The 24,810-nt window shown below is 48.5% G+C and overlaps 1 long non-coding RNA gene across 1 annotated transcript; it reads left to right on the top strand.

The window, feature by feature from the left end:
- Positions 1-3,731: 3,731 nt before the first annotated feature.
- Positions 3,732-6,829, top strand: LOC133258953 (uncharacterized). Its single transcript, XR_009740207.1, has 2 exons — positions 3,732-6,357; positions 6,479-6,829. It is a non-coding gene; the product is annotated as an uncharacterized LOC133258953 (long non-coding RNA).
- The last annotated feature ends 17,981 nt before the right edge of the window (positions 6,830-24,810 follow it).

The raw sequence follows: 24,810 nt of genomic DNA on the forward strand, positions 1-24,810 counted from the left end.
AGGCATAGTGAATTTAGTTGAAGAGCAAGCACATCTGTAAGCTACAACTTGATTACATCTTTTTTTCTAGCTGTTTTGCATTTTTTCTTTCACCATATTTTAGTTTCTGCATGTAGAATTAAATAAGAAACAAAACTGTAAAGTTGTAACATTTCACATGGAAATGCTGCCCGATCTTCACCAGCTTCAGAAATCTGACCTTTGCCGATGCTGCAATAAAGTGTTGTAATTTCGATTTGGTGTGGTTGTGTTTTATTTGGTGTGGATTTTGGAAACCTATTAAATGGGTAAATCAGTATCTTCCACGGGTATCTTTGTTCTTTATAGTCTTAGAGACGATTTTGTTTGCATTTCACTTGTATCGTTGCTTTCGTTTTAGCATCTGTTATTTGCATTGTTTTCTTGGGTGCCTGAGTCAGCTTACCTTGGGGTCAGTACAGAAAGTAGCCCGTGGAATCCGATCGAATAAACATGTTTAGAAGAGGCTTGAACCAGTTACAATGGAAAATGCTGGCGCAGCACCATCTGGTCTGGGTGGTGTTTATGTTGTTACCTGAGGGTGTGCAGCAGGGTTGATAAACGCCGCTGTAAGACAGGCAGCTCAGAAGGGAATCGTGAGAACCATTGTTTTCAGTTTCTTTCAGGTGTTCATTCCAAGGTTGACTGAGACAATCCAGAAGGTGTGACTGTAATCACTCTTGCTAAAATTCAGCTGAGAGTCATTCATATTTGAAAAGAAAAAGACTTAATAAAGTTTCAAAACTCAATTCTCTCAACCCTGTTTCCCAGCCCTCATTGCCATTTTACTTGCTGGCTCCACTTGGCACAGCATCCATCCCTGGACCAGTATCAGCGGTCAAGGGGGCAAGTTCTGTGAAACCACTGGCTTCGCAGGCAGGAGCATTAAGAATTACCTGGATGAGGCCGCTTCCTACACTCATCCATAACTGGGGTTCACTCAGATTTTAAACATGAAGCTTTTCCACATAGTTACACGTTTATTTCTAGTTTGGCTTTTAAAGAACTCCAAATGTTTTATCTATACAACATCTCATTAAAACATCTCTCGCTCTGTGTGGCCGGCACTGGAGTAGCTGCACTAGCTCTGTCTAATGCTCTTCCCTAGGCTTGTTTTGAAGAAAGACAAAATGGAGGTGGAATCAGTTTAAAAATACTTCGCATGCTATAAGTAAAACCACGTTTTTGGCATTCTTACTGTGATGCTTTTTTAAACCTTTGGACAAAGTACAAAGGATAGTCAGCCATCTTCTGTTATCTCAGTAAGTGCTTCTTTCTGGAGGAGTAACTTTGGAAATTGTTGGGTTATTACTCAAATGTTTCCTTGGAAGAGGTTTTAGTTTTATAGTTATTGGGGAAAGCATTTCAGATTCTGCTGAGTATGTGCATGAATGTCTACAAGCACTCTTTTTTTTTTTTTTTAAACCTTTTCTTTGGTTTCCTATGTGACACTGGATAGTTAGTCTGGTTGGATTTATGGATTTAAACATTTTGATGAATACTTGGCGACCATGGGAAGGGAAGGATTGATTGACCCCATTCTGTTTACCAGGCACTGGGGATACAGAGGTCGGGGGGAAAAAAATCCCTGCTCCCATGGGACACGCTAGTAAGGGAGAAATGTGACAGTTCTGTGAAGTTAGGTGACCATATGTGTAAACTGCTTATGCAGTGCGTGGCATGTAGGAAGGGTCCACTTGATGGCACTGTTACTATGATACCTTGTTTTCTCCTTACTGCCTGGCTTGGTTACTTTCAAGATGTAGTTCAAGCTTCGTCTCCTCTAGGACACCTTGCTGTTCCCTCATCCCTCATTTGATTTAGATGCTGTCCTTCCCTTGTAGCTCAGGTGGTAAAGAACCCGCCTACAATGCAGGAGACCCAGGTTTGATCCCTGGGTTGGAAAGATCCCCTGGAGAAGAAAATGGCAACCCACTCCAGTATTCTGGCCTGGAGAGGAGCCTGGGGGGCTACAGTCCATGGGGTCGCAAAAGTCGGATACAACTTAGCGACTAAACCACCACCTTGAACTTCATCAAAGGTGCTGCCCACCTGCCCCTGGGTGGGGATGAGATTAATTGCAGGGTGGTGCTCAGCAGCTGTTCTCAAAGAGTTACACAGAACTCCTATCTATAGGAGCACCAGGCTGGACTAGGGGACCCTGGGAGGTGCTCATCACATGCTCCCCCGGACGCTGAGAAATCTGAGGGAACTTGCTTTACCCCAGGAAGCGCATGTGGCCACATTCTCAATCACCTGTCCTGCCATTTCCACAGCAGGACTTCTGCACTTGACCCAAATGCCACTGAACCCCAGGCCGGGTATGTGATGGGTTCTCATCTGCTGACCAGGTGAGCTCAGGAATTTGGAGAGTGGACACAGGTCCCACTAGTCTCCCATTTCCCAGTTCACTCTGACTCTGGATGCTGGCCTGAAGACGGGCCAGCACTCACAGGGCATTTCTCGTTTGGACTGATGGGCAGAGTGTCAGTCTAGTTCCATGCATTGTTTGCTTTGTAATCTAGGAGGTGAGCAGGGGCACTTCATATGTCCCCTGAGATCTGTGTGCACCTGTACACACTTGCCACTAAGGAGCCCTCAGGCCTGGAGCATTTTCTCACTAGTGGCCCAGAGGCCTGAAACACCTATTCCCAAAGGGGATGTAGAGGTGCCAGGCGGACACCCTCAGTAACTCATTAGATGTTTATTGAGCACCAACTCCCGTGCTTCCTACTTGTATGAACTTGGATGGTCATGACCTCTAAACTTCAGTTTTCTCTGTAGACAGTTTACTAGGGTTGTCTGAGGAATTAACGAGATAATGGACTTGAGGGTCTTAAAGTGGCTAGGATTGATATATAGGAAGTGCACAATAAATGTTGACCAGTAGTGGTAGTAATATTAGCACCACAGCTTCTGTGTGCTCTGCACATTGTACATAGTTGGATTCAAAGTTGGCCAAGCTTGGCCCTTGAGCTCGTAAACCCTTCAAGTGTGCAGAGAATCCTGCGTTCAGACCTTGGTGGCTGAAAATCACACACAACTTCCAACAAGCTCCACTTTATTACCCACAGAAAAATGTTCGTGAACTGTTGTGGGAATGCCATCTTTCAGTGAAACAGGCCTGGGCTACGTCCCGTTACCTTGTCAGAGAGAAACAGTGTCTGTCTCCCCAGAGATCACTGGCCACTTGATTTCAGGCATACACCTCTTTATTTTCTCAGTTTTTTTCTCTATATATCTCGGGTGCAGCGCAGGGCACGTAGTGCTACGGCTTCTGTGTAGGGGGTCATTGACTTAGCACTGAGCCCAGGAGGGATTGTAAGGTATGACCCCAATCCTCCAGTAATTGATAATCTGTTCCAAGCCACTCATGAATGTGCAGCCTCTTCCTTGATTCCAGCAAGGCGGGGCCACTGGCTGGGATTGCACACCTGCTGTTCCTTGGGTAAGTTTCTCAGCCGAAGCTTCATTGATGTCGCCTGTGCCATAAGAATCAAATAGTGGGTTTTTCAGGGTGATGGAGAGTGGAGAACATACACTCTGCACCTGCCATGTGCTAGGCTAAGGTCCTATCGACACGGCAAATCCTGCTTCTGTGGAGCTGTTCTTGAAGGAAGAGCACACAGGAACAAAAAATTAAGAAGAATATCAAAATGAGAGAAGCTGAGATGGATACTGCGATGCTGAAGGCCCTGTTCTGGGATGGGCTTAGCTGCAGGTGCGGTAGGGGGCCTGTGGGGGCCCACACGCAAGGGCTGCTCGGAGCAGGAGCACGAAGACCTGGTGTCCTTAGCCTGAGTCAGGACAACACGGGCCAGTCCAGCTGTTGTCAAGCCTGCCCTGCCCACCCTGCTGCTTGGCTGCTGGTCCCCAGAGTGCTCCCTCATGAACACTGCACTCTAACCACCTTCCCAGGCTCTGCTCCCCTGAGACCCAGACTGCAGCCCACGTGCTCCAGGGGTGAGGTGCCGTGGTCTGTGGTCCCTCAAGCTCGATTCCCTGAATGACAAGGATCAGCCCCTGGAAGACGGGGAAGGACATTCCAGATGAGGGATTGGAGATGCGGGTATGAGCATGGCCTGCTTGAGGAATGGAGGGAAAAGCCAGTGAGAGGTGGGCACAGAGCTGTCTGTGTCAGAGAGGACTCATGAGCCAGAGTCGGGGGCATGTGAATTTTCTTCTGGGTGTGGTGTGATTGATTCAGTCTGACTTCATGGGATCATCCAGCTGCTGAGTGGAGGTCAGATTGTAGGTAGGGGCTGGAGTAGAACTGGGGAGACCTAGAGGCAGGAAATGGTAAGAGCCTGGCTGAGAAAAGATGGGGTGATGGTGGAAAGGGGACAGATTTCCTAGGTAGAGGGGAACGGGCTGGCTTAAGAGGGGTAGGTGTAGGAAGGGGTGGGATGAAGGGAGTGTGGGGTCCTGGGCTGTGCAGTTGGTGGGCGGGGAATGCAGAGAAGGATGGAGAGTGCAGACAGTCCCCAGGTGTGGTTCATGTAGGGGTGCTGCCCGGGGGCCCCCACGGCCCCCGTTGAAGTGTTTGCATACTCTGGTTCCATGCCTGCTGGGGAAAAGGGCCACTGCCAAATGGCCCTGGTTTCTGGAGTTGCCTAGCCTGCAGGTGGGCAGGCCAGGGTCTGGGCCTAAGAGCTGAGGCCATGATGTCGCCCTGGGCAGGGGGAGGAAAGCACAGGGCCCCTGCTCCAGAGTGCTGCCCCACTGTGTGCGTGGAGCTCAGGCCTGCTGTGAGGAGCAGGCCCTGGCAGTGTGGAGCCAGGGGACACTCCCACTGGACCCTGTGCAGACTGGGGAGACGGGCTGACTGTAAGCGGATCTCTCTGTTCTGCCTGACCTGATTTTCCCTTCCTTTTAATTTGACTTTTGTTTGTTTGCTTTGCATTGTTTTTGAGAGACCCTGGAGACAGACCTGAGACAGCCCGCACTGGTAGCTGCACACCCGGATCAGGCCAGGGCCTTCTGGCCTCAGCCTGCCCTTGGCCCTCCCAGAGGCCCAGGCCTCCCTCTGCAAATTCCTGACTTCCTGCAGTCACAGAACCAGGCAGACCACACCCACCAGGGCCTCTCTTGCCTTCCTCTTCACCGCCTGCTGCAGCAGGAACCTGCTAGAGCCACTGGCCCACACGGCCCCCTCAAGAGAAAGCCTGAGGAAGTGCTGGTGGGTGAGAGAGAAGATCTGTGTTTTTAGGTCCCTAGAGCCAGCAGCCTGTGACTTGGGTATCCTACCCCTTGCATGGTCCACCCAGGTTTCTGCACCGGCTCCCAGGTGCTCTGTTCCTGCTGCTGTGATCTGCAGACAAGCACCTAGGGCCTGACGGTCGGCCACCCCGATGTTACTGAGGGAAGGAAATCAAAAACAACTGCAAAATCTCTAATCGCATTTTACTTTTAAAAAACTTTTTATCTCGAAATAATTACGTCAAGTCCCGCAAACCCTTTGTCCACCTTCCCCCAGCAATGATGTCTAATGTGATGACACTAAACATCAAAACCAGGAAACTTACATTGGTTCAACATTGGTAACTAGAGTCTAGGCCCCATTAAGCTTCCACAGTTTTTACAGGTGCATGTACCTGTGTTCGGAGAAGGCAATGGCACCCCACTCCAGTACTCTTGCCTGGAAAATCCCATGGACGGAGGAGCCTGGTAGGCTTCAGTCCATGGGGTTGCTAAGAGTTGGGCACGACTAAGCGACTTCACTTTCACTTTTCACTTTCATGCATTGGAGAAGGAAATGGCAACCCACTCCAGTATTCTTGCCTGGAGAATCCCAGGGACAGAGGAGTCTGGTGGGCTGCTGTCTATGGGGTCACACAGAGTCAGACACGACTGAAGCGACTTAGCAGCAGTAGTACCTGTGTTTCCACAGAATGGGATTGCATGTGTAGATTTGCCACCCTCAAGGTACGGAAATGTTCTATCACCACAAAGGAACTCCTTCCTGTGTTCTACTCCTTCATCCCTGATGTAGTAGTTCTTCAGAGAAACAGAACAAAGGATAAACAGAGATGTATATTTTATTCTATTTTATTTATAGGAATATTGAAGGATATTATAGGAATAGGCAATTATGGAATTATGCAGGCTGAAATGTCTCACAGTCTTCCATCTGCAAACTGGGGAAGCATAAAAGTCAATTCTACAGTTCAACACAAGTCTGAAGGCCTGAGACCCAGAGGTGCTCACAGTCCAAGATCAAGGGCCCAAGAGTCGGGGGCCAATGGTGTGAGTCCACTCTGAGTCTGAAGAAGAGAACCAAGAGCACCCTTGTTTGAGAGCAGGGCAAGACGGACGTCCCAGCTCAAGCAGAGTGAGCAGGTACCCCTTCCTCCATCTTGTTCTTTTCACGTTTTTGATCACCTGGTGGACGCCCACACGCACTGGGGAGGGCCGTTTTCTCTACTCAGCCTTCTGGTTCAAATGCTTATCTTTTCTGCAGACACCCTCACGGACACACCCAGAAATAGTGTCTCATCAACAACCTGCGCACCTCTTAGCTCAGTCAAGTTGACACGTAAAATGTGTCATCATACCTGGAAACAACTACCCTGGTTTCTTCTGTAGCGTTTTGTCATTTTGAGAGTGTTATGTAAATGAAACTGCACAACATAGATGGATGATGGATTTATGCTGCCCTTGAGATTCCACTGAAGCCGGTGCCTGTGGTTCCTTCTTATGGACGAGTGGTAACCCTGTTGGGTGGCTGTCCCTGAGTTGAAACATGCACCTACTGAAGGACATTTGTGTTGTTCCCAGTTTGAGGCTATTCTGAATAAAGCTGTTGTAAGTATTTCTATGCAAGTTTTTTTTTTTAAGTTTGGTAAAAATATGCATAAAATTTACCATTTTTAAGTGTACAGTTTAGTATGTGTACAGGTTTCCATATGGATGTAAGTTTTCAGTTCTCTGGGACAAATACCTAAGAGTACAGTTGCTGAATCATGTGGCAAGTGCATGTTTAGCTTCTTAAGAAACAACTGCCAAACTGTGTTCTGCAGTGACTGCACCATTGTCCATTTCCACCAGCAATGTAGGGGAGATCCAGCTTCTTCACAGTGTTGCCAGCATTTGGTCTCATCACTGCTTTATTTTATTTTTTTTTAAGCTGCCATCATCCGTGTGTACTGGTGTCTCCTTATTATGATTTGCATTTCCCTAATAGCTAATGATCGGAGAAGGCAATGGCACCCCACTCCAGTACTCTTGCTTGGAAAATCCCATGGATGGAGGAGCCTGGTGGGCTGCAATCCATGGGGTCGCTAAGAGTCAGACACGACTGAGCAACTTCACCTTTCACTTTCATGCATTGGAGAAGGATATGGCAACCCACTCCGGTGTTCTTGCCTGGAGAATCCCAGGGATGGCTGAGCCTGGTGGGCTGCCGTCTATGGGGTCGCACAGAGTCAGACACGACTGAAGCGACTTAGCAGCAGCAGCAGCAGCAGCAACGGCTAATGATATTGAGCATCTTTTTGTGTGGTTGTCATTCGTGTATCCTCTTTGGTGAAATATCTGTTCGTGTCTTCTGCTTTTCTAACTTAATTAAAAGCAGGGTCTGCTTTCGTGTGTTGTTTTTGAGTTTTGAGAATTCTTTCACTTCTTTTAGAGGTTCTAGATATAAGTCAGATACGTGGTTTTCGTATGATTTTCCCCAATCTGTGGCATGTCTTTCGTCCTTTTAATGGCATCTCTTGCTCAGCAAAAGTTTCAAATTTTGATGAAGTTCAACTTATCTTTTTTGGTGATAGCTCTACTTTTTGCCTAGCCCTAGATCTCAAAGGTTTTCTGTTGTTCTTCTTTCCTAGAAGTCTAATAGTGGTGCATTTTACATTTAGGTCTGTGATCCACTTTGAATTAACTTTGGTATAAGATATGAGGTTTAAGGGTTTTTCTCTTTTGCCCATGGATGATCAGTTGCTCCACTGCCATTTGTTGGAGAGGCTGTCGTTCTCCACTGGGTAAGGTTTACACCTTTGTCAAACCAACAACAACTGTATTCTATTCCACTGACCTCTGGGTCTGTCGCTTCACTAATACCACACTGTGCTACTGTAGCTCTGTGGTGAGTCTTGATATCAGGAAGAGTGAGTCTTCCCACTTTATTCTTTGTTAAACTTGTTAGCTGATTTAGTTCCTTTGCCTTTGCATATAAATTTTGGAATAAGCTTGTCTCTGTCTACAAAGTATCTTGCTGGGATTTCCATAGAAATTGTGTTATTATTTTTGAGCTGTCGTGGATTAAATGGTTTTTGTAATCTTATTTTCAAATTGTTCATTACTAATATCTAGAGATGCAGCTGAGTTTTTTACACTAGTCTGGTATCCTGTGATGCTGCTCAACCCATCAGTTCTAGTAGTTGTTTTTAGTAATGGATTCATGTTATCTGCAAATACAGTTTGACTTCTTGCTTTCCAATCTGGATGACTTTTCTTTTTCTTACCTGATTGCATTGGCTTGAATCTCCAGTACAGTAACCAGTAGAAGTGATGGGAGTGGACATCCTTGCCTTGCTCCTGATCTTAGGAGAATCATTCTGTTTTTAACCATATAATATAAGAACTACAGAGAGCACCATATACTGACCCAATACCAGGGTCCTGAGAAGAGGGGAGGGATGGGTGAAGGCAACTGGAGCTGCTTCCCAACAAGATGGGTTGGGAGGAAAACGAGCTCACCGAGGTTAGGAAGTCTATGAATTTGTCCTGACATCCCAGTGTGGGAACTGACAGCTGAAGAGGACAGACTCAGCATTGCTGATGCTATTGCAAGTTCAGCTGTCCTTCCCTGACAAGGTCAACCTCCTCTTTCTCCCCACCATACCCATGAATGAGACAGACAGACACCCTGTAGGGGTCCTGTGCCCCACAGTGATGCCCCATCGCTCCAGAGTTGGGGTCTGGAGCTGGCCAGGCAAACTGAGAGGCTCCCAAGTATTCCAGGGAAGAAAGGCAGGACCAGGCATGTGGGCAGCTGCCATTAATGAGGATCCTGTGGATTCTTCCTCCCCTGTTAGGAACCTATCCTCCATTGATCCATTCACTTATTTAATGCATTTGTCTGATACCTGCTAGGTGCAAGGCTTCTTTTGAGACACAATGTGGGATGAAATAGACTAACAAGGTCCTTACTCACCAGACAATTGTAGTTTACAACACAGGCATGTGTCTCAAATGCTTATTCCTTAGGAACGATGTGAGCCCTGGGACTAGAGAGGCATAAACCAAGAGCTGTGGTTGTTTTGAGAAAGGAAACAGCATGTGTGTGCGTGTCTGTGTAGGGGTGTATGTGAGGGGGGTGTTGTTAGGCCAAAGTGGGATGGGGGCTGTGAACAGTGGTGGGGGCTGTAGGCAAGCTGAACCCTACATGATGTAAAAGATTTTAACTGACGACTACTGGAAGGAGCTTTGCAGACACCGTGACTCTCAAACTCTCATGAGCATGACTGACATGAGGTCTTGGTTAAAGTGCAGATCCTCATTCCATGTGTCTGGGGAAAGACTTGAGAGTTCCGACAAGCTCTCAGGTGGGGCAGATGTGGAGGTCACCCTGCATAGCGGGAGTGCAGAGATTGCCTAATGTGATTTGGCTGCAGAACAGTGGGAAAGGAGGAGAGCAGAATGGGAGAAGTGGGGGGGCCAGATTCCAGGCAGAGGAGTTTGAACTGTATTTGGCAAGTAGTGCACAACCTCTGAAGGTATTTGGGTCATGCCATGAGCCAAGCTGGACGTTAGGAAGATTAGCCTGGAAATTACTCAATGGAGAGACAGAGCAGGCAAAACTAAAAGGATATCCATCCATGTGTCCACCCATCCATCCATCTATCCACACATCTGTGCACCTACCTAACATCTGTCCGCCATCCACCAGCATTTGTTAGACACATATTATCCTCCAGAGCCTGGGGAATGATGAAGAAGCACCAGTTCCCCCACCCCCACCCCAGCCCAGGGATCCCAGAGCCCAGAGGGATTGAAAGATCTACATTTAAAGAAGTCTGGAAGCAGAAACTCCCTACCAGAGGTGACATCAGAGACAGAGCTCCTGTGAGAACTTCTGGACAGACAGGGGTTTCCTACTGGGGTTCCAGCCATTACTGACTCAAGGATGGCAGAAACAGAAGGGCCTGTCTGCCTGGGTTGCCATAACCAAGTTTCGCAGACATTTGTTTCTCACAGTGCTGGAGGTTGGAAGTCCAAGGTCACAGTGTCAGCAGGGAGACTTCCTTCGTGGTCCAGTGGCTAAGATTCCGTACTCCCAATGCAGAGGGGCTGGGTTCCATCCCTGGTCGGGGAACCAGATCTCATATGCCCCAACTAAGAGTTTGCATGCCACAACTAAAGATCCTGCGTGCTGCAGCAAAGATCGGAGATCAGGAGTGCCACAACTAAGACCTGGTGCAGCCAAGTAAATTGATAAATAAATAATACAGTGTTGGCAGGGCTGGACCCTGGTGAGGCCTCCCTCCTTGGCTTGCAGCTCGCTGCCTCCCCACGGACTGTCCTCTGTACACTGGTGGGAGTGAGAAGGATGCTCTGGTGTCTCTTCCTCTTCTTCCAGGGACCCCAGCACTAACCACCTCATTTAACCTTGGTCACCTCCTAAAAGGCCCTGTCTTCAAATATGGTCCCATTGGGGTTATTTGGGGCTTCAACACATGAATTTGGGTCGACACACATCTAAGAAACCCTCTAGTCCAGCCCTGTGACTTTACTGGTGAAAACACAGAGGGTCAAAGATGTTAGGGGATTTGCTCAAGGTCACACAGCTGGCTGGCAGCACATCCAGAGCAGGAAGTCAGGCCCATCATCTCCCAAATGCGCTGGGAAAAGGACAGTGTCTTCTGGCTGTTGAGGCTGAGTGCTGGGGCCTGCGGTGGCATGCCCTCCAGTACCAGCCCTGTGTTTATGTGAGGGACAGGGCCGGAGGGGAATAGCCCACCCCGAAACCAGAAGGATTTAGCTGAGACCTCAGAAAGGCTTCCTGTCCCTGCCAAGTATGACCAGTGGTGGTTATGGGGCTTCTTCTTCTGAAAATGGCAGAAAGCTGGCCAAAGGGGCAGGGGAGGGACTTTACAACTGCTTCAGGCTCCTCCTAGACTTAGGATTCTCTGATGACAATTAAAGACCTACTCAACCGAAACCGCTTGAATCCAGAAGTCCTGCCAGGAGGAAATAAGTCACCAAAAAAAATCATCCCGTGCATACCTTTGGCCCAGCAGCCTGACCTTGAGGGTGAGGGCAGGGCCTGGGCCCTCACAGGGCTGTTTACCTTGGTTAGGCAATGCAGATAAGTGGCCTTGTTTGTGTTTGCACATGGGGTCAGTGTTGGGGCGGGCAAGGTCAGTCTGGAGCAGTGGGCAGCCAGCCTTAGGTCAGGGGCTGTGGTGGGGCCTGAGGACGGGAGGAGCAGCTGCAGCCCAGCCCAGAGGCCCGGCTCCACGCCCTCCTCCCCTCCCTGTCCACCCTCCGTTCACCCGGGCTGCTCTGTCTCTGCAGTCTCCGCACGGCCCCCATCCCTCCACAACCCGCCGCTGACAACAAAGTTCTGTACTGATCCTCTCCCAGAAGAATTTTTCTTTTTGAGAAAATTTTTTCATTGAAAAATGAATTCAGGCAATCCCTTTCAGACCCACAAATGCCGTTTTTAGGAACTTAGGAGATCCTGAGACCCACCCTGTTGGGTCATAAAGAGTGTTTGCCTTTCTGAGCGCTGTCCCTCTTGATTTGTGGTGGGAGAACACACTCCAGAGAGGCCTGCTCTCAGTCCAGTGTTTTCTGGCTCCGTGTAATAAAGGCATCACCCCCTGGGAGGGGGTCAGGAAGAACACCTATGGTGGAGGTAGGGATGGAGAGGACGGGAGTGCTGTTTGCTGCTGAGGACCCCACTTGCCCCCAAGCCTGTGCAGCCACAGCTAATCTAAGTCACATTCTCCCTGGAAAGAGATTCCGAAAGAGTTCTAGAACACACACACCTCTTAGAACTGTGACTGCTCTGGGAGAGAGCCATGCTCCATGGGGTCCCACGCTCCATCCCACCTCATGACTTCCGTGGACCCGCTGGCCAGTGGAGGAACCACTCAGGCTGGCATGGCTTGCTCAGTTTATTTTGGCCATGCCCACCCTTGGTGGAGAGGGGGAGTGGAGGGAGGGAGAGTCACGCCCAGTGATGGCGGGACCCAGGATTTGGTTTAGTCCTGGCTTCCAACACTTGGCTCCACTGTCTGCAGAGGCAGCTCCTGGCGGAGACTGTTGATTTGGGAAGTGTGGTCAGTGGGCACAGAGCCTTCTCAGCGTCTGGTTTACTGAAGAAATGAGTGCATGTGAGACCAGAGTGGCCTCTGTGGACGGAGGAAGGCCCTGCTTCCTGCTGACGTACCCATCCTGGGACACTCCTTTACCCAGGGTCCCGGTGCCCCCTGAGCAGGTTGTGATCTCACCTGGGCCCTCAGGTTCCGCCCTGCAAGGATGGAGGTTGTAACCTTTTCTCATGACCTCTTCTAAGCCCTCCATTTACCAGTACATCTTCCTACATCCACCAGCTGGGGACAGGATGTGGATGGTGCCCCAGGCCCGGCTGATTGACCTCAGACATGGGGACGCTGCCTCACCGGCCCGGGTGTCCCTGGAGCATCCTCCTCCCACCCACAGGGCCCTGGCTGTGGGGTCGGCCGGTATCAGAAGACGGGATTTTTGTCCAGTGTTGCCTGGTCACCTGCTGGCTCTGTGACCTTGACCTTGGCCTCTCTAACTTTAAGTTTCCTCATCCTTCAGTGGAGATGGTAAAGGACCGACTGCACAAGTCTGTCACGAGAAGAAATTAAGGTGACCCACGTCCAGCCTTGAACATGATACCTGGCCCAGAAATGCTAAAACCTGGGTGCTCCCACCGGTTATGGGTCATGAGCACACTCACCTGAGGTGGGATCACACCCAGTCACACACTGCTTACTCGGCAGTGAAGACAGTGAGTCCCCACATAGACGTGAAGGGACCAGCCTCACCCCGAACAGCACAGTCTCACCTCCCAGGAGTCTCACTGGCCCTAAACAATAAACTGAACTCGAATAATCAGACTCTGCCCCTTATCCCCATCACAAACTCAGGCTAGGGACATCAGGGAGACCCCCTCCCATCCCAGCAGGCCCCAAATCATCCTCAGTTGAAAGGGCTCCTGGGGTCCCAGAGATGCACGGGACAGGCTGCTTTAATCTCAGATAAGCCAGCTTGAACCCCTTCCCAAGACCCCTGAGACCTGGGAGTGCAGCTGGCAGCTAGTACAGCAGCCGGAAGTGAAGACAGCACAGGGAACATTCCAGCAACCTATCCTCTGGGCCCTGCAGGAAAATTCTCAAGGCCCAGAGCCATGATATCATTTCTGGCCCAACCTATAAGTCACCTTTTGGGTGGGTCTGGCCACCCCAGATCAGGGCCTTCTGCTCTCCAAGGGCGGGACAGGCAGCCTAAAATGTGAGACGATGTGGAGCCAGAGGTGCCTGGAGATTGAAAGGATCTCCTGAGCTGATCAATACTGTGGATTGAACTCCCAGTCAGGTCCCAGCGGGGCTTGGTCTCCCTGGGGCTTCCATGCAGCCCTCCCCTGACAGGGGGCCTCAGAATGGAATGTTCTGGGACTAGCAGATGTGTAACAAATACTACAAATGCTTGCTCACTGATGTCAGAGGATCAGGGCTGGCCCTGAGCTGGACGCAGAGGTGAAAGCTGACTTTGTTAATCCCAGCTTCCCTCTCTCTTTGTACCTTCTGCTGCCCTTACCTCTCCTGGGCCTCTTCCTTGCTCCTTTCTCCTGACCTTGAAACGTCTCCTCAGGAAAGGGGAGGAGAATTTAGACTATAGTGTAAATGACTGATTGCTTTAAGTGTCTGATCCCTTTAAAGCTCTGCAGCCCTCCTTTCTGTCTATCTTTTTAAGAAGCTAGACATGTCCTCAGTCTTGGGCTTCTGAAACAGGGATCATGAATCCCTGGGGATATGTACTGATGTTCTGGGGAGCAGACAAAGCCACAGGATAACCCAGATAACCTGCTATACTTTCCTGGAACATTTTATTCAGTGAAAAGAAAATAATACATGAAAAGAAAAAAGTTGCCTGGATTTTGAAGACAAAACAAAGAGTCTACTCGCCATACACAATAGTTAAATTCATTTCCACAAAGCTCAGAGGAGCGTAGTTCCCACCTGATTGCTCCCACCACGGACTGTGGAAACATCTGGTGACGACAGGACATCCCCTTCTGGTCATCATCATTTATCATCTTGGTTGGTAGAGACCTGCTCTGCAGGACTTAACGCTTTTCTATAATCAATAATATTTTTGAAATGAAGGTTAGACTTTGTATAAGTGTAAACCCACGTTGCGCAGTCTGGACCTTACACAGAGCTAAAAGGGCATCTAGCAGGTTGCCCTGTGTTTCTGAGCCCATGTTTACTTAAAGGTTTAAGAGTTTTAAGAAGTACAAATCTGACTGCTCCAGATGTAAAACTCTGAGAAAGCACAGGTGGAAACTGTTCATGGAACCTTAGTGGAGAGTGCAGGCTACAAGTACAAAACACGGTTCAAGGAGCGCAAAGATGGACTTGAGACAATGCGTGAAAAAGGAGAAAGCTGGGACACTGGGCAAGAGGACCATCACTGGGAGATCACAGGGGACCTGGGCAGGAGAGTCAGGAGCTCTGGGCCCTGCAGTGCCCTGGACCCTGCCCTCCTCCTGTGCCTGCACACGTCCTGTGTCTCTAAAAGGAGAAAGTTCCCTGGAGTCCAGCCATCTCCAGGTCAAAGCCATGGCGTCTGACTTTTGACAGAATCTGACTCTGTTTCCAAAGCTTCTATTTGCTCTCTGATGACATTTGCTGCAATGAGATTTCTCTCAATATTCCCAGTGTTATCATCAGTCAGTGGATGCTGGAGAAATGAGATGAATCACGTTGGTGGTGTGATAGGTGAATAAGGAAGTAGATGAGTTCATGTTTTGATTAGGACTGCCTCCTGGAACTGGGCAAGGATGGGCCCCTCCCTCGGGGCACTGGGGTCACTCCTCAAAGTCCTCCTCTATCGTCCTGAAGTACCCTGATGTTCTCCTGGTGTGCCTCTGTCCAGCACCCCTCACCTCCATGGGCTCCAGGGCTGATGGTGATGATGTTCTTCGTGATGCTTGAAGGGCTTCCCGGGCCATTGCCCCCCACCCCACACCCTTTGTCTCTAGCGAGCACCAGGCGCCCTGTTTGCCTTCCTCTGTCCTCAGCTACATCCTGTCAGTCACGATGGCCATGAAGGGCCAGAACACAGACAAACAGGGCCCCTGCAGACCCATCTCTGGATTGAGAGCTGGTGTGAATTCTCTGGGCTTCCCAGTGGCTCAGTGGTAAAGAATCTGTCTGGAGTGCAGGAGATGCAGATTCAATCCCTGGGTCAGGAAGATCCCCTGGAGGAGGGCATGGCAACCCCCTCCAGTATTCTGGCCTGGAGAATCCCATGGACTGAGAAGCCTGGCAGGCTACAGACCATGGAGTCACAAAGAGTAGGACATGACTGAAGCGAGTGAGCACACATACATGAGTGTGAACTCTCTAGGGGGCAGGTGGGGATAGTCATCTGCCTCCCTCCGTTCTGTAGAGAAGCCAGACCCAGGAAAGCAGAGAAGAAAAAAGAAGGGGAACATGCACACATGGAGAACCTTCTAGAGTGGCAAGACATTCACCCTCAGTGTCCCTTGCTGGGTGTGGGAACAGTTTCCTCGCTTCCATGCTTGAGGAGCGGAGGCCCCGAGATGCTGAGGAGTAGGTGTGGCTGGTGTCACCCAGGGCCTGCTGACCAGCGCCAGCCCACTCATGACTCACCTGCCCCATCCCGTAGGCACGGTGATCTCCGTTTTATGGATGGGAAACTCAGATGTAGAGTTACCACGTAACCCACCCACAGGTCAAGCTCGTAAATGCTAGAGCCGGGACCGCAGTCTTAGAGTTCTGACTTGAATCTGTGTGTTTCACCACGGGGTTGTTCTGCCCTCCAGGCCTCAGGGCTTTTAAATGCTGGACCCCGAGTTCCCTTGTCTCTGGCCTCAGCCAAAGGGGTCCTGAATGCCGAGTGTCTGAGGCCACCTGGCACGTCCCTCAGTGCAGAAGGATGCTCAGTGGAAAAAGAAAGGCAGGGATGCGGCTGCCAGCACATGTACACCGGGCCCCTCAGCCTGGCTCGAGGGCAGGTATTCCCGATCTTCCCAGGCATCTTCCACTGACACTGGTCCACAGGTGGGTGAGGGTGGTTTCCACCTTTCCCCATCTGCCCGCAGGACCGGCTCTGGCTCCCACCCACAGCCTCGGCTGCCCTGAGAGCTGGCTGAGAAGTCACTGTTGGCCAAGACCGAGGCTCGGTTCCCCCAGGGCCACACCTCTGTTGTCTCCTCTATGACCAGATGAGTCAGGTAGAGTCTTGATGTACAGATGGAGGTACCCCAGCAGCTCTTCCCCCGCCGCCTTCCCCATGACAGAGTAGGAGCCTAGGGGCTGAGCCCAAAGCAGAAAAAGATGTGGAGACAACAGGGATAGTGTAGGATATTAGGAGAGATTCCCGAGAGAGACCAGGGGGTGACCCTGACCACTGTCTAGTGTGGCTCAGTTCCTGCACGCACTTCTGAGCAGAGAAAATTGGCTCCAGTTTAGACCTGGAAGTGCCAGCTCTGGAGAAAAAGACTTTCCTGTTAATTCTGAGCATCTAAAATGCATTTGTTACATAGTACCATTATTATAGACCTTTTAGAACTAACACCCCAAAAAGATGCCCTTTTCATTATAGGGGACTGGAATGCAAAAATAGAAGTCAAGAAACACCTGGAGTAACAGGAGAATTTGGCCTTGGAATATGGAATGAAGCAGGGCAAAGGCTAATGGAGTTTTTCCAAGAGAACGCACTGGTCATAGCAAACACCCTCTTCCAACAACACAAGAGAAGACTCTACACATGGACATCACCAGATGGTCAACACTGAAATCAGATTGATTATATTCTTTGCAGCCAAAGATAGAGAAGCTCTATACAGTCAGCAAAAACAAGACTGGGAGCTGACTATGGCTCAGATCATGAACTCCTTATTGCCAAATTCAGACTTAAAATGAAGAAAGTAGGGAAAACCACTAGACCATTCAGGTATGACCTAAATCAAACCCCTTATGATTATACAGTGGAAGTGAGAAATAGATTTAAGGGCCTAGATCTGATAGATAGAGTGCCTGATGAACTATGGAATGAGGTTCGTGACATTGTACAGGAGACAGGGATCAAGACCATCCCCACAGAAAAGAAATGCAAAACAGCAAAATGGCTGTCTGGGGAGGACTTTCAAATAGCTGTGAAAAGAAGAGAAGTGAAAAGCAAAGGAGAAAAGGAAAGATATAAGCATCTGAATGCAGAGTTCCAAAGAATAGCAAGAAGAGATAAGAAAGCCTTCCTCAGCGATCATTGCAAAGAAATAGAGGAAAACAACAGAATGGGAAAGACTAGAGATCTCTTCAAGAAAATTAGAGATACCAAGAGAACATTTCATGCAAAGATGGGCTCGATAAAGGACAGAAATGGTATGGACCTAACAGAAGCAGAAGATATTAAGAAGAGATGGCAAGAATACACAGAAGAACTATACAAAAAAGATCTTCACAACCAAGATAATCACGATGGTATGGTCACTCATCTAGAGCCAGACATCCTGGAATGTGAAGTCAAGTGGGCCTTAGAAAGCATCACTATGAACAAAGCTAGTGGAGGTGACGGAATTCTAGTTGAGCTATTTCAAATCCTGAAAGATGATGCTGTGAAAGTGCTGCACTCAATATGCCAGCAAATTTGGAAAACTCAGCAGTGGCCACAGGACTGGAAAAGGTCACTTTTCATTTCAACCCCAAAGAAAGGCAATGCCAAAGAATGCTCAAACTACCGCACAATTGTACTCATCTTACACGCTAGCAAAGTCATGCTCAAAATTCTCCAAGCCAGGCTTCAGCAACACGTGAACCATGAACTTCAGTTGTTCAAGCTCATTTTAGAAAAGGCAGAGGAACCAGAGATCAAATTGCCAACATCTGCTGGATCATGGGAAAAGCAAGAGAGTTCCAGAAAAACATCTATTTCTGTTTTATTGACTATGCCAAAGCCTTTGAGTGTGTGGATCACAATAAACTGTAGAAAATTCTGAAAGAGATGGGAATACCAGACCACCTGATCTGCCTCTTGAGAAACCTGTATGCAGGTCAGGAAGCCACAGTTAGAACTGGACATGGAACAACAGACTGGTTCCAAATAGGAAAAGGAGTACGTCAAGGCTGTATATTGTCACCCTGCTTATTTAACTTATAGGCAGAGTACATCATGAGAAACGCTGGGCTGGAAGAAGCACAAGCTGGAATCAAGATTGCCAGGAGAAATATCAGTAACCTCAGATATGCAGAAATTGAAGAGGAACTAAAAAGCCTCTTGATGAAAGTGAAAGAGAAGAGTGAAAAAGTTGGCTTAAAGCTCAACATTCAGAAAATGAAGATCATGGCATCCGGTCCCATCACTTCATGGGAAATAGATGGGGAAACAGTGGAAACAGTGTCAGACTTTATTTTTCTGGGCTCCAAAATCACTGCAGATGGTGACTGCAGCCGTGAAATTAAAAGACGCTTACTCCTTGGAAGGAAAGTTATGACCAACCTAGATAGCATATTCAAAAGCAGAGACATTGCCAACAAAGGTCCGTCTAGTCCAGGCTATGGTTTTTCCAGTAGTCATGTATGGATGTGAGAGTTGGACAGCTGAGCGCCAAAGAATTGATGTTTTTCAACTGTGGTGTTAGAGAAGACTCTTGAGAGTCCCTTGGACTGCAAGGAGTTCCAACCAGTCCATACTAAAGGAGATCAGCCCTGGGTGTTCTTTGGAAGGAATGATGCTAAAGCTAAAACTCCAGTATTTTGGCCACCTCATGTGAAGAGTTGACTCATTGAAAAAGATTCTGATGCTGGGAGGGATTGGGGGCAGGAGGAGAAGGGGACGACCGAGGATGAGATGGCTGGATGGCATCGCTGACTCGATGGACGTGAGTCTGAGTGAACTCCAGGAGTTTGTGATGGACAGGGAGGCCTGGCGTGCTGCAATTCATGGGGTCGCAAAGAGTTGGACACGAGTGAGCGACTGAGCTGAACTGAACTGAACCATTATTATTACACATCACTTAGTGCTCGAGTTGCTAGGTTCTTAGCCTGGTTCTTAGCTGTCTGTGACCAGGAGACAACATCCTGGCTAGTGGGATACACATGAAAGTGAGATGTGTGTAAATTCTGAGTCATATCCTCAAAGGAGGTGGTGTGCCCTTGCCTTTCATCGTGTCGCCTTCCTCATGGCTGGAATGTGAACATGATGGCAGGAACTGGAGCAGCCATTCTGGGCCACAAGATGGAAGCACTTATTGAGGATGGCAGAGCAAAGAGTTACAGAGTCCTGGATCCCTGATGGTTGTGGAGCCACCATGATACTTCCACCTGTGTGTTTGAACTTCTACATGACAGAGGTAGAGATTTCCATCTTGTTTAAGCCAATATGATGTGGGTCTCTTTGTTAAAGCAAGCAACTTGATATCCCACCAGTGCAGCTCAAAGATCAGACTTCCTGAATACACTTTGGTTGTGAGGTTCTGTAATTCCTCAGGTAGATGAAACACCATGCTCTAAGGCCCTGCATATGCCTCATGGGTGTAAATCGTTGGGTGAGCAGCCTCCTTCTCTGCTAACCCATGCCTACTTTCAGGCAGGCTGACAGGTCACTACTTCTAGAACAATGGGACCAGCCTTGGCTCCATTTCATTAGACTGAGGTTCATTTGATGGAAAGAGTTGGCAAGGGAAGAAAAGTCATGGGGACCAATGGGGGGATGGTTGTGTTCTGATCCTGATGCTGTGTTACCAGTCCTTGCTGTGGCCCTGGACCAGTTTCTCCAGATGTGAAAATGGAAATGACCCTGACCACCATCCACAGGGCCTTGTCCCCATGATCTTTCCCCCAGGAGCCTGGGGAAAGTCTCATCTAGCTTAGGACAGCTTGTCTTTTCTAAAGATGACTGCCCTCTTTGATTTGATCTCAAGTAGCTTGACTTCAGGGGACAAAGCTGTAGGAATCTCCAGCCTGCTGTCACATCTGTGTTTCTTGAGCCGGTCCTTCTATGCTGTCACACCCCAGCCACAAGACTTAGCAGCTTTTCTTATTCCTCCTTTTAAATGACAAGCCTATCACTAAAGAAAATCAACCCTGAATATTCATTGGAAGGACTGATGCTGAAACTGAAGCTCTAATACTTTGGCCACCTGATGCAAAGACCCAAGTTATTAGAAAAGGCCCTGAGGCTGGGAAAGATTGAAGGCAGGAGGAGAAGGGGATGACAGAGGATGAGATGGTTGGATGGCATCACCGAATCAATGGACATGACTTTGAGCAAGCTCTGGGAGACAGTGAAGGACAGGGAGGTCTGGTGTGCTTCAGTCCATGGGATCACAGAGTCAGACAAGACTAAGCGACTGAACAACAACAGCCATCACTCCAGCTTCCCGCTTTGTCTGGGCCATGTGCAATGAGGGGAAGTTGGTCTCATGTGGGCTGACCCCTCCAGGCACAGATAGGACTTTTTCTCACTGTCAAGGGGAAAAGCGGCCAGGGCAACCTCTCCTGTCTCCAGGTCTGCTTGTTCCAGAGACGTTTCCCCTGAAATAAATGTCTTTGACTCCTAGTCCTTCCATAGGTAATACTCACCTTTCTCCTGGAGCAGACTCTTTCTGAGGAATTCCTTCTCCCTGACCCCGTCCCTATGGGCTGCAGGGACCCCGAATGGCTGCAGTGGGACCTTTTCTTTCTGGGAGGACTTGAAAACAGGCATAAGGTCCCCAGTCATCTAAGTTGAGCCCTGACCATCCATTCCTATTATTTTTTCTTTACTGCTTTCAACGTGGCAGTTTCCTGGTCAGGAAGGACTCTAGGGCACAGGGTGGAAGCAGGGCTCCAGGGAAAGGTGCCCAGGTGCCCTGCTGTTCTGTATGTGGTTCCCACCATCTCTTCCCCCAGTCTCAACTGCTTGTGAAATGAGCGACTGAAGGCCAATCACACTGCCAGCTCAGTCTCATCTGTCTCTTCTGTGAAATGGGGGCCAAGAAAACCCTTCACCCCTTCAGACAAGGGACCAGCCTGTCTAGTCTCTTGGGTTCCTTGCCATCTCTGAGACCTGCAGTTCTGCAGAAGACTGAGTCACTAGAAACAACTGTGAAATTCCTAGTGAAACCTGGTGAAAAAATATAGATATTTTTTCCAGAAGTGTTAAGAAATAAACTGCTGGCACGGTGGCCATACCCCAAATACTTTGGCATGTATTTTCTACACACAAGAATATTCTCCACCAACACAACCATCAAATGAAGTCAGTGTGCCCTGTTCTACCATCCAGTCTTCCTAGTAATTAATTGTCCATTGTAAAGCGAAAGGGACACAGGATCCTGTGTCCCATTTAGTTGTCACATCTCTTTGGGCTCCTTGCCTGGGAGGCATTTCTCAGTCTTTTATTTAAAAAAAAGTTCTATTTCCTTATTAATTTGTTTGTTTGTTTTTGATTGTGCTGCATCTTCATTGCCACACAGGGCTGTCTCTTGCTGTGGTGAGTGGGGGGCTACTTTCTAACTGTGGTGCATGGGCTGCTCACTGCTTCTCTTTTTGCGGCACACAAAGCTCTAGGGCACAGGGGCTCGGAAGCTGCGGCTCCCAGGCTCCAGGGCTGCCTCATTCGCTTTAGTTGTGTCCAGCTCTTTGTGACCCTATGGACTATAGCCCACCAGGCTCCTCTGTCCAAGGGATTCTCCAGGGAAGAATATTGGAGTAATTGCCATGTCCTCCTCCAGGGGATCTTCTCAGCCCAGGGATCGAACCCGTATCTCTTATGTCTCCTGCATTGGCAGGCATGTCCTTTACCACTAGGACTACCTGGGAAGCCCCCTGGGTTCTAGAGCACAGGCTCAATAGTTGGGGCACATGGGCTTTGCTGCTCCATGGAATGTGGAATCTTCCTGGAGCAGGGATCAAACCTGTGTTCCCTGAATTGGCAGGTGGAGTCTTCACCACTGAGCCATCAGAGAAGCCCCTCAGTCTTTTATTGGCTTACATGATCTCAACACTTTTGAGCATCACAGACACGATTTTTTTAGCATGTCCCTCAATTTGAGTTTTCTGGTGTTGCTTAGATTCAGGGTCTGAATCTTGGTAGGAACAGAAGTGGTACCTGTTCTCATGGCACAATTTTCTCTTTGCTCTGTCACTGATGGAACTAATTCCTAATTAAGGTCTGTCTGCCAAGTTTCTCCACCGATGTGAGTTGTTGTCTCTAATTAGTAAGTGTTTTGTGGAGAAATACTTTGAAACTATGTAAGTAACCAATTACACATCAAATATAATTATGGTTAATAATTCTAAATATCCGGGTAAATTAATTAACACAGTTAATCAATTAACATATGTGTGGACTTGTGGTTTTCTGTTTCATCCAGTGGATTATGACTCATTTTTATCATTATTTATCCTGATGCTCAGATCATCCCAGATTTGGTCTCTGGGAGCCCATTAAGGCCAGCCTCTGTGTCTTTTTGACACAGCCCCAGCATTCTTGAGTACTTCCTCCCTTTCTAGCACAAGCATATGTTCTGGGCTCATCTTGTGGTTTCTGGTCCCAAGCTCTGGAATCAGCTATTCCTCCCCAGAGCTCTGACGCTTTTTAGTGGAGAATGAATGGTGACAAGACTCTCTTGATCTAACTTTAACCAGGCTCCTCTGGTTAGGGGTCGCTGGGCCTCTTCTCCCTCTGTGTGTTAGGCTCCATGCATGGCCTTGGACGGGTTACGTTTTAATGATCCCATCAGCTTCAGGTCTGGGCAGGAAATTTTCCATAGCTTTCCCCCAGCTCTTCATGCCTTTGAAAGCATGCCCAGGGCCAGCAGCTTCCCAGCCTGCATGGCTCAAAGCAGCCTGCACTCAGTGCCCCGCCCAAGGGCCCCAGATCCCAGCCCTTGTCTCAGAAGTGGGCTGAGGGGGCGCCTGGGGATTTGGGGGCTTCCTGTGGACCCCACTATGGTTTCCCCTCCTGGAGTATCATTCCTCTTCCTAGAGAAGAGATATGCAAGGTGCCAGTGGACAGAAAAATCCCAGAATCCCTTGCACAGATAATCAGAGACTGACAGCCCCAGAGACCACCAGAGCAGAGGCTTGTTTACACGAGGCCAGTAGAGCTGAAAGCCCAGGGCTGTTCCTGGCCCGGCTGCTTCCAAAACCTGTATGATTAGTCAACATCGTGTTGTAGTCTATGCCTTAAAGAGGGGCTCCGAGATTGTCTGACCTGTGGGCCCCACTGCCTGGCCTGCCCTGGGTCCAAGGTCACACGCACCATGGCTCCCAGCTCCTGTGAGCCCTAGAGGGTGAGAAATGACCAGTGCAGGACCCTGTGTGGGAAAGTGGTCAGTGTCATGGAGAGCAAGACGGCCTGGGCTTGAACCTCAGCTCTGAGGACTACCAGCTGCGAGATTCCAGAAGTTACCTAGCCATGCTGTCCTCAACTTCCTCCAGTGGTACCTGCCTCACCCCACAGGGCTGATATGAGGAGTAAATATGTTCATCTCTATATATATGGACTCTCTCTATATATGTCTGTCTGCTATTTATCTTTCAAATCTGACTTCCTATCTGTCTATGAACTCTACCAACTCTGGATCTACCTACCTATCAACTCTATCTATGTCAACTCTTATCAACTCTATCAATTCTGTTTATCTATCTATCATCTGTCTGGAAAAAGTCAATTTTCATTCCAGTCCCAAAGAAGGGCAATGCCAAAGAATGTTCAACTACTGCATAATTGCACTCATTTCACATCCTAGCAAGGTAATGTTCAAAATCCTTCAAGCTAGGCTTCAACATTATGTGAACTGAGAACTTGCAGATATACAAGCTGGATTTAGAAAAGGTCGAGGAACCAGAGATCAAATTGCCAACATCTATTGGAACAAAGAAAAAGCAAGAGAACTCCAGAAAAACATGTAATTATGCTTCATTGACTACCCTAAAACCTTTGACTGTGTGGATCACAACAAACTGGAAAATTCTTAAAGAGATGGGCACAGCAGACCACCTTATCTGCCTTCTGAGAAACCTGTATGCAGGTCAAGAAGCAACAGTTAGAACTAGACATGGAACAATGGACTGGTTCCAAATTGGGAAAGGAGTACACCAAGGCTGTATATTGTCACCCTGCTTATTTAACTTATATGCAGAGTGCATCATACTCTGCTGATATATGGAATCATCAAGCTGGAATCAAGACTGCTGGGAGAAATATCAGTAACCTCAGATATGCAGATTACACCACCCTTGTAGCAGAAAGTGAAGAGGAACTAATGAGCCTGTTGATAAAAGTGAAATAGAGAGTGAAAAAAGCTGGCTTAAAACTCAACATTAAAAAAAACACAACTCAACATTCAAAGAACTAAGATCATGGCATCCGGTCCCATCACTTCATGGCAAATAGATGGGGAAACAATGGAAACAGTGACAGACTTTATTTTTGGGGGCTCCAAAATCACTGCAGATGGTGACTGCAGCCATGAAATTAAAAGACACTTGCTCCTTGAAAGAAAAGTTATGACAAACCTAGACAGTGTGTTAAAAAAACAGAGACATTACTTTGCTGACAAAGGTCCATCTAATCAAA

Source organism: Bos javanicus, chromosome 13 (assembly GCF_032452875.1).
Source record: "Bos javanicus breed banteng chromosome 13, ARS-OSU_banteng_1.0, whole genome shotgun sequence".
In the NCBI taxonomy this organism is placed as follows: Eukaryota; Metazoa; Chordata; class Mammalia; order Artiodactyla; family Bovidae; genus Bos; species Bos javanicus.